General features: G+C 37.1%; 1 protein-coding gene across 2 annotated transcripts in view; it reads left to right on the top strand.

Moving 5' to 3' along the window:
* Positions 1-17071, top strand: part of GABRG3 (gamma-aminobutyric acid type A receptor subunit gamma3) — a 612638-nt gene that overhangs the window by 526831 nt on the left and 68736 nt on the right. The window lies entirely within an intron of this gene.

Below are 17071 nucleotides of genomic sequence, written 5' to 3'. Positions count from 1 at the left end.
TATGGAAGCTCCATGGCTAGGGGTCAAATCAGAGTTACAGCTACCAGCCTATGCCACAACCACCAGCAATGCCAGATCTGAGCTGCATCTGTGAGCTACACCATAGCTTGTGGCAATGACGGATCCTTAACCCACTGAGCAAGGCCAGGGATCAAACCCCCATCCTCAAGGAGACTATGTCAGGTCCTTAATCCACTGAGCAACAATGGGAACTCTGGAACTTTTTTTTTTTTTTTTGAAGAAAGTTTGGGGGTAGAGGAAAGAGACATACCTCTTGGAGCCCCTGAAATCATAACATATGAGTTACAGATCTTGTCAGTGAGTTAGAACAGCCCTGCTGGGGGCAGAAAGTACAGCTTTCCCCATGCCACTAGCAGCTCTTCCAAATCACCAAGCTCTCCATGTGAAAATCCTTGGGTGGCAGGATGTGGCTTGTGAAGTGCCCCATCATGTGAGCAAAGCTGTGTTAAATTATCTCCTTATCATTCTCAGGAATGTATTTGCAACACAACAAGAGGAATGTGAGGGTAAAGAGCCCATGTGAGTGATGTGTGGATGGGGAGTGTTTATGGGAATCCTGGAAGAAAGTTCTCACATTTTTTTCCCCTACTTTAATTGAACTGTAACTGACATATATTATAATATTTTGTAAGTTTAATATGAACCATATGTAGATTGCAAAAGGTTTACCACAATAAAGTTAATTAATACATCCTTCGCCTTGCAAAATGACCATTTTTTTTTCTTGATATTGTACTCACAGGATTTCAAGTATATAACACAATATTGTGACCTGTAGTCATCATGGTGTACTTTAGATTGCCCGAACTAATTCTTCTCAGATTGAAAGGCTCTACTCTTTGATCAGAATCTCCCCCATTTCCCTCATCTCTCTTGGTAAACATCATTTACGCTGTTTATATGAGTTTGACATTTTGAGATTATACATATAGGTGATATCATATTTGTCTTTCTCTGTCTGATTTATTTCATTTAGCATAATACCCTCCATGTTCATCTGTGTTATTGTGAATGACAAAATTTCACTTTTTTTGGTGTATTTATTTTTTTAATTTTTATTGTTGACATTATAGTGATTTACAATGTTCTGTCAATTTCTGCTATACAGCAAAGTGACCCAGTCATACACATATATATACACATTCTTTTTCTCGCATTATCCTCCATCATGTTCCATCACAAGTGACTAGATATAGTTCCTTCTGCTATACTGTAAGATCTCATTGCTTATCCACTCCAAATGCAATAGTTTGCATCTACTAACCCCAAACTCCCAGTCTATCCTACTCCCTCCCCCTCCACCTAATTTCATTCTTTTTTATGGCTGAGTAGTATTCTGTTGTTTATATACACCATATCTTCTTTATCCATTCATCTGTTGGTGGTTGCTTCCATATCTTGGCTGTTGTCACTAGTGCTGCAAATAAACACTGGGGTGCATGTATCTTTTCAAATTAGTGTTTTGGCTTTTTTTTTTTTTCAGATAAATAGCCAGTAGTGGAATTGCTGGGTCACATGGTAAAACTATTTTTAGTTTTTTGAGAAACCTCCACAGTGTTTTTATAGTGGCCACACCAATTTACATTCCCACCAACAATGTACAAAATGTTCCCTTTTCTCCACATCATCACCAACATTTGTTTTTTGTGTTCTTTTTGGTGACAGCCATTCTGACATATGTGAGATGTCATCAAATTGTTTTAATTTGCATTTCTCTGCTGATTAATGATGTTGAGCATCTTTTCATGTGCCTTTAGCCATCTTCTATATGTCTTCTTTAGAAAATTGTCTATTCAGATCTTCTGCATTTCTGTTAATTGGTTTTTTTTTTTTTTGATGTTGAGTTACAGGAATTTATATACTTGGATATTAACCCCTTATAACTCATATCACTTGAAAATATTTTCTTCCATTTAATAGGTTTTCCTTTTATTTCATCAGTAGTTTCCTCTGCTGTGCAAAAACTTTTAAGTTTAATTAGGTCTCATTTGCTTATTTTTGCTTTTATTTCTTTTGCTTTGCGAGACAGATCCAAAAACAATATTGCTATGATTTATGTCAAATAGTGTTCTGCCTGTGTTTTCTTATGGGAGTTTTATGGTTTCTCATCTTACGTTTAGGTGTTTAGTCCACTTTGAGTTTATTTTTGTGTGTGTTAGAGAATGTTCTAATTTCATTGTTTTACATGTAGCTGTTTCGTTTTCCAAGCACCACTTAATTGAAGAGAGTGTTTTTTTGTCTCCATTGTACATTCTTATCTCCTTTGTCATAGATTAATTGACCATAAGTGCATGTTTTGCCCATTTTTAGTCATATTATTTGGGAGTGGTGCTGAGGCCTGCAGATGTACAACTATAGGGGTCAGGCTTCAGCATGCTTACAGTGGTCAGAGTCAACCAAAGAGTCCAAGGCTGGCTGCAGGTAGAGATCTTGGGCTCTATCTTGTGGGGAGGGGGCAAGAGGGAGCAGGGAGGAACTCTGGTGTTTGGTGTTTGGGAACATGAAAACCTCTGTGGCAAAAACTGATGAAATCGCTAGTGCATCTGTGGCAACTGTACTGGCTGTTGGTTTCTTCAGTGGCAAAAGGGAATTGGATTAAAAGAACTTGATTAAGTCACCAGAAGCTGAATTTCCATGGCTTGTTTTGGTTTAAAACAGGAATCCCCCTTGTAAAGCCCAAGTCAGAAAATAATCATGACTATGAAGGAAAAGCAAAAATACAGAAGATGCTTCTAATTTTGTTTTGAGTATATATTTTAAGGCTCTATCTTACATGCCTCATGAAACATTGCTGCAATTTTCTTTTTCAAAGTAATAGATCGTTTGGAACATTTGGACCAGGTCAATTTCCTGTACCCACTGTAGGGTTAAAGGTCTTGCATGGAATCTGCTGTGTCATCCTAAGTTATCATGTTAGGTCATTGATACTTGTACACCACATGGCTGGTGAGTCATTGTCAAGCTCTAGATTTAGTGGAGAAAGCACAGAGCCACCTATAAGTGGTTTGTTTCTTTATGTTTGGTATAGAGAGTAGCCTTGAAAAGATGCTCAACTCTTCTGTGTCCCTGAACTTCCAACCACAAAGCAATCAAATTCCCCACACATGCCCCAAAACGAGTGTAATGATGCATCATTTCTCTTCACTCCTGACCAGAGAACATTTCCTGAAGAAGTTCCTGTCATCTTCATTTCCTCTGCAACCAAAACCTGATCTGGAAAATCTTTTTTTTTTTTTTTTTTTTTGTCTTTCTGCCTTTTCTATGGCTGCTCCTGCAGCATATGGAGGTTCCCAGGCTAGGGGTCGAATCGGAGCTGTAGCCGCTGGCCTACACCAGAGCCACAGCAATGCCAGATCTGAGCCGCATCTGTGACCTACACCACAGCTCACAGCAACACCAGATCCTTAACCCACTGAGGAAGGCCAGGGATCGAATCCACAACCTTATGGTTCCTTGTCGGATTCGTTAACCACTGTGCCACGACGGGAACTCCTGACCTGGAAAATCTTGGGGGCTCCCACCCTACCCTGAGAGCAGGTCCCAATCAAGAGGGACCTAGGCTAGCCGTCACTGAGCCTCCGTCCCTTGTGCCTCCTTCTGGGAAGAAGCAGCCAAGCTCACCGATTCTAATGCAGGGGTTCCCACAAGATTTTCAGAGAGTTAATGTCATTTAAAAAAAAAAAAGGGCTTATGATCAGGTTTGGAAACCATTGAACTAAACACATTTCAACAAAGTTTGCTATGATGGGATGCTTCAAACTAATTGCAAATTTCAAAGTGAGTGAGTGTTTCCTAAATATTTTGCTACAGACTCATTTTTTTGAAAGAAGAAGCCGTTGGAGTCATACTCAGGGAAATCTTGGGCCAAAGGGTTGGCCTGCACAAGCAGGCGTGGCCAGGCCTAGAGAAGCCTTCCACTGAGCTCTCAGGAAGGAGAGGTGACTTCCTTTCCAGCCTTGGAGTAGCTCACAGTTGATATACTAGGCAAGGCTCTTGGTCTCCAATCCTTTGTTCTTCAAAGCGTGGACTCAGCCAGGCTTCCTTTTGCGTTCCCAAAGCTCTTCTTCTTATCATATGAGTTTATAATCATCACTATCCTGTCAGTGCTCCAAGGAATCAATGTCTTCTCTAACCACAGCCTTTTAATGTGGAGGGTGCATAGGCAGTGCTGACTGGACAGTGGTTGAAAGATGGACTAGTGAACAATGGATCATGCTGACGTGCACACATGCACTTTACAGCATGCACAAAGGAGCATGCCACGGCTTAGTTTCTCCTTGTAGCAAAACCACTGGGAAGATGAATCCACTAAGGGAAGCCAACACACATGTATCCTAATCGAGGTAGCTCATCAAGCCACTTTGGGCACGCTCCGACACCTCGGAAGCTAAACCATTCAGGTGGTTCCCTGCTACAGAATGTACTTTGGAAGCCAATTCAGTTTGTTCTTCCTCTTTGGCTTCTAGTTTTCACCCTCCCTCAAGGGCCTCCAGGATCACTTTTTCAACTTTTTTTTTCCCACAAGATGGAAAAGTGAATGGGGGAGGCTATAAACCCTGATGAGATTGTTCTATCTCGGATAGGGAAATAGAGGGAATGTTTCATAACTGCAATCATTTTCTTCCAGGTCGTAGACTATGTGAGGTCAGAAGGGGAAGAATACATTGGGTCAAAGCCAATAAGAGTTGTCAAACATCAAAGATGTGAAGAAAGTTTCTCTCCAGTAAGGCTATCCTTATCCAGTAGACAGCCCTCCCCAGATAAAGTATATTATGGGCTGAATTATGTCTCCTCAAAATTCATATGCTAGAATCCCAATCCCCATTACATGTGACTGCATTTGGAGACAGGGATTTTAAAGAAGTGACTAATGTTAAGTGAGCTCATCGAGATGGGCCCTAATCCAATCTGACTGGCATCCTTATGAGGAGATGAGGATACAGACACACACAGAGGGAAAGCTACCTGGAAGATGAGTGGAGAGGTGGCAGAAGAAACAACTTTACTGACACCATGATCTCAGAATTCTAGCCTCCAGAACCATGAAACAGTACATATAGTTCTGTTGTTGAAGCCATTCACTCTGTGGCACTTTGTCGTTGCACAAGGGCAGCCCAGGCAAACTCAAAGTCCTTTCTGCAGTGTGGCCAGTAGAGTGACTGTCGCTTGACATCCTGGGTCCCCTCAGTATTTGGTTTTGAATTTTTTGCTGCCTTTGTAGCCTATCACATGTTAGCTGGAATCGCTCTTGCTTTCATTTCACTTTTAGTTGACATTCCTCTAAAAATAGAGAATAAAAACAAAACACTCTATACTGATGTATTGCCATTGATTTGCTTTCCAAAAATCTATGAAATAGAAACAAAGAAGGTTTTAGGAAAAACCATTGAAATCTTAGTTTTGAAATCAGAAGAGTGTTTCAATTTAGCTGGCTAGAATTTGCGTAAAGATTTAAGATCAGTAAGGTTTTTTTCCATCCTCTATTTTTTACTTACATGAATTTTGTCTGGGAGAGTGGATGGATGCCCAATTATTTTTCCCAGTCACCTAGTACAGGTGACATTTTGGACTATGGTGCGATTTGGTTGTCATAGCTCTTGCTTGACTTGCCCACTGAACTCAAAATCATTAATTAGTTGATCAAAATTCTGCCTTTAAACCACCAGAATTCCCAAGGGGGTTTTATTCTCTTGCTTCAGTGAGAAATCTAGTTATTCTACAAATAGTCTTCAAGAAATATATATAAAGAACCTGCAAGATTGGAAGACTCAGATAAGCACAGAAATCTTATCTCATTTTACTCTTCTGAACAGCTTCTGATGAAGATGATATAATCTTACCCTGAAAACAAATTAAGACCCGGTTTGGTTAGCGATGTGGCCATGGCTCAAAGCTGAGACAAGTCACAACTTCACTCAAATGTCAAGAGACACTCACAATAACACTAAGACCCCTGATAAGTCAGACTCTCCGTGGCTCAGTGAGTCATCTGATGTGCTAGGCAGGGAGGCTCCCAGGAGAGAAGTCTACCAGCAGCTGTTTATGGCAGCAGTGCTAACAGATGGCATTGGAAACACGTCTTCCATCCACAGGCCCTCCAGATAGCTGTGCCCTTTGTGCTGATGTCTTGACAACAGCTCTGCCAAGTGAGGGCTTATGGTATTACCACTGGGGCTTCAATCAGTAGCAGCGCCCAGGGAGAATGCTTCTCTCTCCTCTAAATGGCGCTCTGAATGCAGTGCACACTCTCTGTGCACCCTCAGCTGCCTTCAGATCCTGGAGACTTCTGAGGCACCTTTCCTAAGCCTGCTTTCACTCCAATGGCCAGTGTCTTTAATGGGGGCTACCAGAGCCCACCCTACCTGCGCTTGTGGAAGTCTGGTCTGATGGGAAGTGTGTATCTCCAAGGTCCTGCCACACCCATGGATTGACTGATGCAGATTCATAAACACTCCAGCTCCTGCTGCTTGCCTGGATGGGGCAAATCTGAATGTGGTCCATATTGACTCTTTCTTAGCCCCCCTTCCTCATCCTACCCCTGCTGGATCTCCAGCAAAGCTTCCTAATAAATCCCTTTCTCTTCTGTACTTGTCTGGGGGTCTGCTGGCTACTGAAAAGACCAGGACAAGGTCTCTGATCCTGTGAGTCATCTTGTCAGTTTTTTCACACCCAGTTGGGTATTTTATTTGAAATAACATTAGCTTTATAGACAAATTTGGTGTGAACTGATGTCTTTGTTTAGGTTTACCCCCAGCAGCAAACCCTAAGACAAGTGCAAATAGTAATTTTGAAGGTGACAAAATACTGGACCAGGAACACTATTGAGAAGGGAAGGATGCTGCTAAAAAAGAGTGTGTAATTTTATATAATAATTACCATAATAGATTCTGTTTCTTTATAAAAGAAACTTTTCATGTATTTATTATTAAGTTCATTTCTGTCTCTACAGATTAATTCTGCAGGTTCTAGAATGTTACTTAAATAGAATCATGAGTGTAGTCTATTTTGAACTTGACTTTTTTAAAAAAATTTTTATTGACGTATAATTGATTTACAATGTTGTGGTAATTTCTGCTGTACAACAAAGTGATTCAGTTATACATATACACACATCCATTCTCTTTTAGATTCTTTTCCCATATAGATAATCATAGAATATTGGATAGAGTTCTCTGTGCCATACAGCAGATTCCGTTGACCCAGTCGTCCATATACCACAGTGTGCGTATGCCAATCCCCAAATCCCCAATCCATCCCTCCCCTCTACTTGTCTCCTTTGGTAACCATAAGTTTATTTTCAAAGTCTGTCTGTTTCTGTTCTGAAAATAAGTTCATTTATATCCTTTTTTTAGATTCCACACATAAGTGATATTATATGATGTTTGTCTTTCTGTTTCTGATTTTCTTCACTTAGTGCGATAATCTCTAGGTCCATCCATGATGCTGTGAATGGCATTATTTCATTCTTTTTTATGGCCGAGTAGTATTCCATTGTATATATGTACCACATCATCTTTATCCATTCCTCTGTCGATGAATATTTAGGTCGCTTACACGTCTTGGCTATTGTAAATAGTGCTGCAGTGAACATTGAGGTGCATGTATCTTTTAGAATTACAATTTCTTCCAGATAGATGCCCAGGATGAACGTGGCTTTTTTCACTCAGCTTAATGTGTTTTAAAATGTTACCATGTTTTGAATATAAAATTAATCCATTACCTTTTTAGTGTATAGTATTCTCTAGTATACATACATCACAACTTGTTGATTCATTCATTGGATTTTGGAGAGCTAGGTTGTTTCCAGTTTTGAGCTCTGACAGATTAAAGCTACCATGAGCATGTATGTGCATAATTTCATAGTTCTTTCTGGTAAATACCTGGGAGTGAAACTATTTGGTCCTATGTAAAGATATCCTTTACTTTATAAGAAAGTGCCAAACACTTCTGCAAAGTGTACCATTTTGCGTTACCACCAGGAATGTATGAAAGTTCTACTTACTCCACTTGGTATTGTGCATCTTTTAAATTATAGCCATTCAAGTATATGTATAGTGGCTTTCTTTCTCAGTTTTTAGATTGGTGCTTTTTGTCTTCTGTGTTAAATAGTCTTGACCTATATTGAGATGAAAATTTTCTCCTACATTTTCTTCTTCGAGATTTATATCATTAGATTTTTACATTCAAAACATCTATTAAATTACATTAAATAATTTTAAATTGTTTTATATATTGTATCAGATAAAGATTGAAGTTCACTTTTATGGAAAGGATGATCTATTACCTATTGATTTATCTTCTCCATTTTTGGTAAAAATCACTTGGCCAAATATGTTTAGCCCTTTTCTGGACTATGTTCTGTACCACTGATCAATTTTTCTATCCTTACTCCAATACCATGCTTTCTTGATTACTATATCTTTATAGTAAGTCTTAAAATCCAGCATTGATCTTTTTTCAAAATTGTCTTGCTTATTCTAGTTCCATTCAACTTTCATGTAATTTTGGAAATAGCTTGCCAATTTCTACAAAAATGCCTGCTGGGATTTTGATTGTGATGGCATTAAATCTATAGATCAACTTGCAGAGAACTGACTTTTTAATAGCAATGAGTCCTTCAATCCATTAAGTTGATATAGCTCTTCATTTAGTTAAGTCTTCTCAATTTCTCTGAGCAATGCTTGTACCACATATAGCATCACATGTTTTCTTCAAGTTATTTCTAAGGATCTCATACTGTAGTGTAGTTATAAGTGGTATTATACTTTAAATTTCATTTTAATTGTTCATTGCTAATATAGAAATACATTTTTGTTTATTGACCCAGGATTTTGCTAAGTTGACATATAAGTTTAAGTAATTTTTTTATAGATCCATATATTTTCTACACACAGTGTCATGTTTTCTTTCCTCTTTTACAAATTCCAGGCATTTTATTTCCTCCACCCACCTGATTGCACCTGCTAGAATGTTTGTACCACATTGAATAGGAGTGGCAAGAGATGTTCTTCCTTTGTTCCAGATCTTAGAGGGAAAGCTATTAATCTTTTCCCATTAAGTATGATAGGAACCATAGGTTTTTGTGGATGCTTTTTATCAAAGTGAAGAAATTATTTATATTCAAATTTTTGAAGGTTTTATCATTAATTCATTAATACTGAATATATTCATTTATCATGAATTGTGTGGAATTTTATCAAATGTCTACCTCCTCTATTCGAATGATCACACTGTATTGTCTTTTATCCTAATAATGGCAAAATGCATTTATTAATCTTCAGATGTTAAAATGATTTTATGTGTGTTGTCATGGCATTTTATCCCTTTTATATATTGCTAGATTCAAAGAGCTGATTTTTTTTTTTTAAGGCTGCATCCACGGAATACGGAGGTTCCCAGGCTAGGGTTGAATAGGAGCTGTAGTCTATGGCCTACCTCACAACCACAACAATATTGGATCTGAGCCACATCTGCAGCCTACACCACAGCTCATGGCAATGCCAGATCCTTAACCCACTGAGCGAGGCCAGGGATCAAACCTTTATCCTCATGGATAATTGTCAGATTCATTTCTGCTGAGCCACGACGGGAACTCCGGAAAGAGCTAGTATTTTTGTTGAAGTGCTCATGTCAAATTTCTTTTCTTGAAATATCTTTAGTTTTGGCGTCAAGTTATTAAAATAAATATGGCATCATAAAACAAGTTGGAACAATTGATTTTTCATATTTACCTTGTGAAAGAATTTAATGTTCTTCTAAAAACTTAAGAGATTAGATCAACTCTGTAAATAATGATTAGATCAGCTCTGTCAATCATGTTGTTCAAATATTCTTCGATACCTAACACATTTTTTGTTTACTTATTCACTTATTAGTTACCTATTAGTCATGATTTTCCAGAGGGAAAAAAAACAATAAGCCATCAAAATGTGTGTTAAAATATTCCAAATGATTAAGAAGTTTTCTACATTTTGTTCTGTACATTGAGGCTTTGAACATTGTGGGACTATTTTATTAGATTTATGCAACTTTAGAATTGTTATAGGTCCCCCAATTTGAAATTTTTATCATGATGCAAGGTTCCTTATTTTATCTTTAAGTCTGCCTAGTCTAACGTTAATATGCCTTAGTTTGCTTAAATTTTTTATATTTTTTACTATCATTTGACTTACAACTTTCTGTCTCTTTGTTTTTGATATGTTTCTTAAAAACAGTGTATAGCTGATTTTCTTAAAAGTCCAATCTGATGAGTATCATCTCTATGTGTGTGTGTATATAAATATATAAAGCTAAGAGCCATAGCAAAAAGACAATATCCACCAGGTTGGATTTTAAGAAAAAACATATGTGATATATATGTGTATATGATATATCACATATGTATAAATTCATAGTATGTATGATATACATACATATATGTATATGACAAATTCATATGTGTATGCGATGTGTACACCACATATCATATATTAATATATGTATAATATGCATTCATAAATATGTATGTCTATACATTCATATATGTATAATATATACCATATATTCATGTATGTGTATATGTATATATGATAGTTATGATAAATTCATATGTATATATGATAGATATTATATATTCATGTATATACGATATATCATATATTCATGTATATGTGTATATATATATATACACATACACCATGTGTATGTATGATATATCATATATGTATGTATATATTATATGTTTGGATTTAAATCTTTCTGCTTACTATTTAATTTTTAATAAGCGCCCCTTTGTTATCTATTCTTTTCTTCTTACCTTTTTTTGACTATATTATATTTTTTATTCTGCTTCCTCCTATTATCTTGGTAGTGTACAGTATTTTTTAAATTATTTTACAGCATATATTATGAATTACAAGTCAAGTCTTATAAGATTGACTACAAGGCTTATAAGAATTGAATATGACACAAGAAACAAAATTTTGAAAAAAGAAGTGGGACTACATCAAACCAAAAATTTTCTGTGCAGCAAAAAAAAACAATTAACAAAGTGAAAAGACAACCTTTGGAATGGGAAAAATATTTGCAAACAATATATATGATACAATTTTAGTACCCAAAATATTTTGAAACTCATATAACTTAATCGAAAAAACAACTAGTAATTCAATTTCAAATTTGGTAAAAGACCTGAATAGATTTTTTTTTTCCAGAGAAGACATACCAATGGCCAATAGTACACAAAAAGATGCTCAACATCTCTAATGTCAGGGAAATGCACCTCGAATCCAAAATGAGATAGCGCCTCACATTTGTTAAAATGGCCATCATTTAAAGCCAACAAATGCTGGCAAGGATGTGGGGAAAAGAGAACCTTTGCACACTGTTGGTGGAATTGTGTGCCAATTCAGTCACAATGGAAAATGGTATGGAGGATTCTCCACAAAATGAAAATAGAACTACCATATGATCTAGCAACTCTACTTCTGAAACTATTTCCAAAAGAAATGAAAATTCTAATTCAAAAAGATATCTACATGCCTACGTTCATGGCAGCATTATTTACAACAGCCAAGAAATGGAAACAACTTCAGTGTCCATCAATGGATGAATGGATAAAGAAGTTGTGGTATATACACATGAGAGAATGTTATTCAGTCATTAAAAAAAGAGGATATTCTGCTATTTGTGACAACATGGGTGGACCTTGAGGGCATTATGCTAAGTGAAATAAAATAGAGAAGAAAAATACTGTATTATCTCACTTATATGTGGAATCTGAAAACAAACAGAAAAAAAAATCAAACTCATAGACAAAAAGAGCAGATTTGTTGATTACAGAAATGAGAGGGTACTGAAGGAAGGTGATCAAAATGTACAAACTTGCAATTATAAGATAAATAAGTACTAGGGATGTAATATACAACATAACTACAGTTAACATTGCTGTTACATATGTTAATGACACATACATATTATATGTATGTGTGTGTATGTGTTTATATATATATATATGTTGTTAAGAGTGTAATTCTAGGAGTTCCCGCTGTGATGCAATGGGATTGGTGGTGTCTTAGGAGTGCTGGGTCACAGGTTAAATCCCAGCCCAGCACAGTGGGTTAGGGTTCTGGCATTGCCACAGCTGCAGTTTAAGATCTGATCCCTGGCCTGGGAATTCCATATGCCATGGGGTGTCCAAAAATGAAACAAACAAAAAATAATAAAATCTGATCCTGTTTAAAATTCTTTAAAAGGAAAAAGAGTGTTTTTAAAGTTCTTATCACAAGGAAGAAAAATAAATGATGGCATTTAGTGTGCTTTCATTATTTCCAGGTAACAAAAATAACTTTAGAACACTTTAACATCCTTTACTCTTGTTCACTTTCTATGGTATTGTGGTTGCACTCTTTAACTCTGTATACACTTAAATTTCCATAGTGCACTGTGATTATGTCAGTGTTACCATCATGTCTATCCTATTGCCTGAATTTAATTTCTTACTGAATTTCAGTATGTCCCTCTAAGATGATTTCTTTCTGTCTAGCCAGCAATACTTTTGTTCAGATACACAGATGGTAAATTTTTTTTGGTTTTGTTTGCCTGAGAATGTATACTTCATATTTGTAGGATACTTTTTTTGGCATAAAATTCAAAGTTTACAGACATTTTCTTTCATCTCTTTGAAGATTTTGTACAACTGTATTTTGATTTTCATTTTTCTGTCAAGAAGTCTGCTGTCAGTCTGATTGTTGCTGCTTTGAAAGCATCATTTCACCAACTGCTCTTAAGATTTTCTTTTTGTCATTTTTCTCAACAGCTATATTATGAAATATCTATCATAAGATATAGATATGTGGCTTTTATATTTATCTATCAATATTACTTTTGGCTCATATAGCTTCTTTAATCTGTGGTTTTGTACGTTTCTGTGTTAGAAAATCTTTAGCCATTATTATTTCAAGTATTGCTTCTCCCCTTTACTTCTACTTTCTTTCTGGAATCCCCAAATTCAGTCTCTCTCATTCCTTTATTAGTTCTATCACCCTATGGTTCTCAATGATTGATTCTAGATACTTTTTCTGAGCTATCTTCCAGATCAGCATTTCATTACTCGACTGTGTTCAGTCATCTTTCAAACTCATCTACTGAGTTTCTGACTTTGATTTTATTTTTCTTAGTTCTATAATTTTGGTATATGATTTCCATTGTTTTACCAATATTATTAATCTTATTATCTGTCTTCCTCCATATATTAAAGATAAGCTTAAAGTATCTGTGTCTGATAATTTCATTGTTTAGGTTCTGTGATCTCTCTCTGTTGTCTGGTATATATATACATATTTTTCTTTCAATAATGTTTTTTCCACATGTATCTGATAACTTCTTATACAATAGTCTTATTGAGATATAATGTATATGCCATATAATTCACTCATTTAATGTGAGCAATTCAATAATGTTTATTATAGTCACAGAACTGTGCAACCATCACCACAATCAATTTTAGGAAAATTTCATCATTCCCCCCCAACCCCAATTTTTTTTTTAATTTTTTTATTTTCCCACTGTACAGCAATGGGGTCAGGTTATCCTTACATGTATACATTACAATTACATTTTTTTCCCCCACCCTTTGTTCTGTTGCAACATGAGTATCTAGACAAAGTTCTCAATGCTATTCAGCAGGATCTCCTTGTATATCTATTCTAAGTTGTGTCTGATAAGTCCAAGCTCCCGATCCCTCCTACTCCCTCCCCCTCCCATCAGGCAGCCACAAGTCTCTTCTCCAAGTCCATGATTTTCTTTTCTGAGGAGATGTTCATTTGTGCTGGATATTAGATTCCAGTTATAAGTGATATCATATGGTATTTGTCTTTGTCTTTCTGGCTCATTTCACTCCGTATGAGATTCTCTAGTTCCATCCATGTTGCTGCAAATGGCATTATGTCATTCTTTTTTATGGCTGAGTAGTATTCCATTGTGTATATATACCACATCTTCCGAATCCAATCATCTGTCGATGGACATTTGGGTTGTTTCCATGTCCTGGCTATTGTGAATAGTGCTGCAATGAACATGCTGGTGCATGTGTCTCTTTTAAGTAGAGTTTTGTTCGGATAGATGCCCAAGAGTGGGATTGCAGGGTCATATGGAAGTTCTATGTATAGATTTCTAAGGTATCTCCAAACTGTTCTCCATAGTGGCTGTACCAGTTTACATTCCCACCAGCAGTGCAGGAGGGTTCCCTTTTCTCCACAGCCCCTCCAGCTCTTGTTATTTGTCCAACCCCAATTATTAAGTTATCTCCCAGCATCCCCAGTTTCCCATCTCTGGAAACAAATACTAACCTATTAAATCTCTATAAATTTTCCTATTCTGGACATTTTACATAAATGGAATTACACAATATATATTTTGTGATGGCTTCTTTTACTTAGCAAGTTTTCAAAGTTCATATGCCTGTGCTTCATTACTGCATTCCATTCCATTGCTAAATGATGTTTCATTGTAGGGATATACTATATTTTGTATAGAATATTTTGATTACCCATTTATCAGCTGATGTACATTTCCCAGTACAGTTTTTGTCTTATTTTGAATAATGGTGCTATAAAAATTCATACACAAAATTTTGCATAGACATATGTTTTTGTTTCATTTGGGTTTATAACTAAGATTGAGATTGTTGAGTCACATGGTATTCATGTGTTCAACGTTTTGAGGGACTGTCAGCATGTTTTCCATAGCAGTTAGTATGGGTCCATGATTTGCAATCCCATTATATTATTATAAAATCCACATTACATTTGCTAAGGCTGTGCAATAGTCTGGATATTTGTGTCCCTACCCCAAATTAATATGTGGAAATCCTAATCCAAAAAAGTAATGGTATTTGTAGGCAGGGACTTTGGGAGTTGCTTAAATGATGAGGGTGGAGCCCCTCATCAGTGGAATTGGTGAGGCTCCAGAAAGACCTTTAGTTCACTATATGGGACACAGTAAAGACACTGGCTGTGAACCAGGAAGGGGCCCTCACCTGGAGTGACCATCCTGGAACCTTGATCTTGGACTTTCCATCCTCCAGAACTGTAAGCAATAAATTTCTGGTCTTGATTAACTACCCAGTCTGTGGTATTGGTAACAGCAGCCCAAACAGACCAGGATAAACTAGCAAAACATAGTACCCATAAACTGAGTGGTTCAAACAACAGAGATGTATTGTCTCACAGTGCTGCAGGCTACAAAACCTAGATCAGAGTGTCAGCAGTGTTTCTGGTTCCTTCTCAGAGCCATGATGGAAAGTTCTACACCATGCCTCTCTTTCTCACTTAAAAGTGGCCAGTTTCTCTCTGTGTCTCCTCTTATCAGCTTCCTTATACTTATGTCTCTGTGTCCCAGTTTCCCCTTGGACATCAGTCATACTGGCATAGAGCCCACTCTAATGATCTCATTTGAACTTGGTTTACCTCTGTGAAGACCCTATTTCTGAATGAGGTTGTATTCAGAGACACTGGGGGTTAGGACTTCAACCTGTGACATTCTGGAGGCAACATTTCAATCCATAACACCCATGATACCCTTACCTCCTTTCTGAGCAAGTACCCGATAATGTCTCTCATTTTCCTGAAATAAAATCTCTAAGTAAGATAACCAGTTTATACACAGAAATTTCTGAAAACTAGCACAACGTTCTTTCCCATCAAGGAAAAACATGAAAGTAATTTAAACCAAATGATAGGTATTTCCCTTTGTAAGTAATTGGCACAGCTTCCTGAGAAGACCCAGGGAACAGACGTATCTATATAGTTGGAGCTCTGTGAAAATAGTTGTAGTGATTCAGGCATGCTGATCCAACACAGCTCAGACACCACAAGCAACTTGAACTCAATGATGTGACATGTTGAAAAGATGAATAATTCTTGGTTAATTTCTAAACAGATTGAAAAATAATCTTTGATCTGTTTATATATCAACTATTCAAAAATTCAGTGCCAGAGTTCCCATTGTGGTGCCATGGAAACTAATCTGACTAGTATTCATGAGGATGCAGATCTGATCCCAGGCCTTGCTCAGTGTAGGTCACAGACACAGCTCAGATCCCATGTTGCTGTAGCCGATTCGACCCCTTAAAAAGTTAAAAAAAAAAAAATCAGTGCATATTGGAATTCTCGCTATGGTGTAATGGTTTATGAATCCTACAGTAGCATCTCAGATTACTACGGAGGCACAAGTTTGATCCCCAGCGTGGCACAGTAGGTTAAAGTTTCTGGTGTTGCTGTGGCTGTGGCGCAGCTCAAATGCAGTCCATGGTCTGAGAACTTCCATATGTTGTGGGTGCGGCCCTTTAAAAAAAAAGTGAGTGCATGTTATCACTGTACACAAATAATTTTTGAATGTGCAGATTAAACAGAGACAAATAGTTTTGCATGTTTTTTTGGTTTTGACTTGCCTAGGGGGATTCTGAGCAGGAGTTGTACAGGAGTCAGGGCAGTTGTTCCATGCACTGAAGAGGGTCGAGCAATCCTTCTCTCCTAAATCACAGTGGTGTCCCCATCACTGTGAAAACCACACACCTCTCCACATCCCTTGAGATGGCCCTGCCCAAACTGAGTTTGGACCTTTGGGACTCCTGGGCTCTATCTGAAATTCTGTTGGGCCACACTGCATTAAAATTTTATATTAACCAGTGTCACTGTCATTATACTTAAAAGAGAGAAGAAGTTATTGTAGACCTCTTGACACTTTTTAAAAAAATGTCTTCAGATGGGAATAATCCTTAAAATGACAAACATCTTATTCTTCAAGGTACAACTCTAAGTTGTTGTTCTAGTTTGTTGCTAATTATGGGCATGAAAATACAGAAAGTGGGATCAAAATCCATGCTTGGGGTTGGCATTGGTTGTTCAATTTGTGGATTGGCGGGTTTTTCCTAGGAACTACTGCACTTTCTTGGAGCATCCAGCATGGCATATGTGTGTGACTCTGTGTGTGTGTGTGTGTGTGTGTGTGTGTGTGTGTGTGGTATGTGCATGTAGGTGTGTGTGAGTGTGATGGATGTATAGAAAATGCA

This window comes from Sus scrofa, chromosome 1 (genome assembly GCF_054392235.1).
Source record: "Sus scrofa isolate SSC_HxYL_T2T_F1_AM1 chromosome 1, Sscrofa_HxYL_maternal_Yorkshire_Landrace_v2.0, whole genome shotgun sequence".
Lineage (NCBI taxonomy): Eukaryota > Metazoa > Chordata > Mammalia > Artiodactyla > Suidae > Sus > Sus scrofa.
The sequence above is the reverse complement of the archived record's forward strand: the minus strand, read 5'-3'. Positions and strand labels throughout refer to the sequence as shown.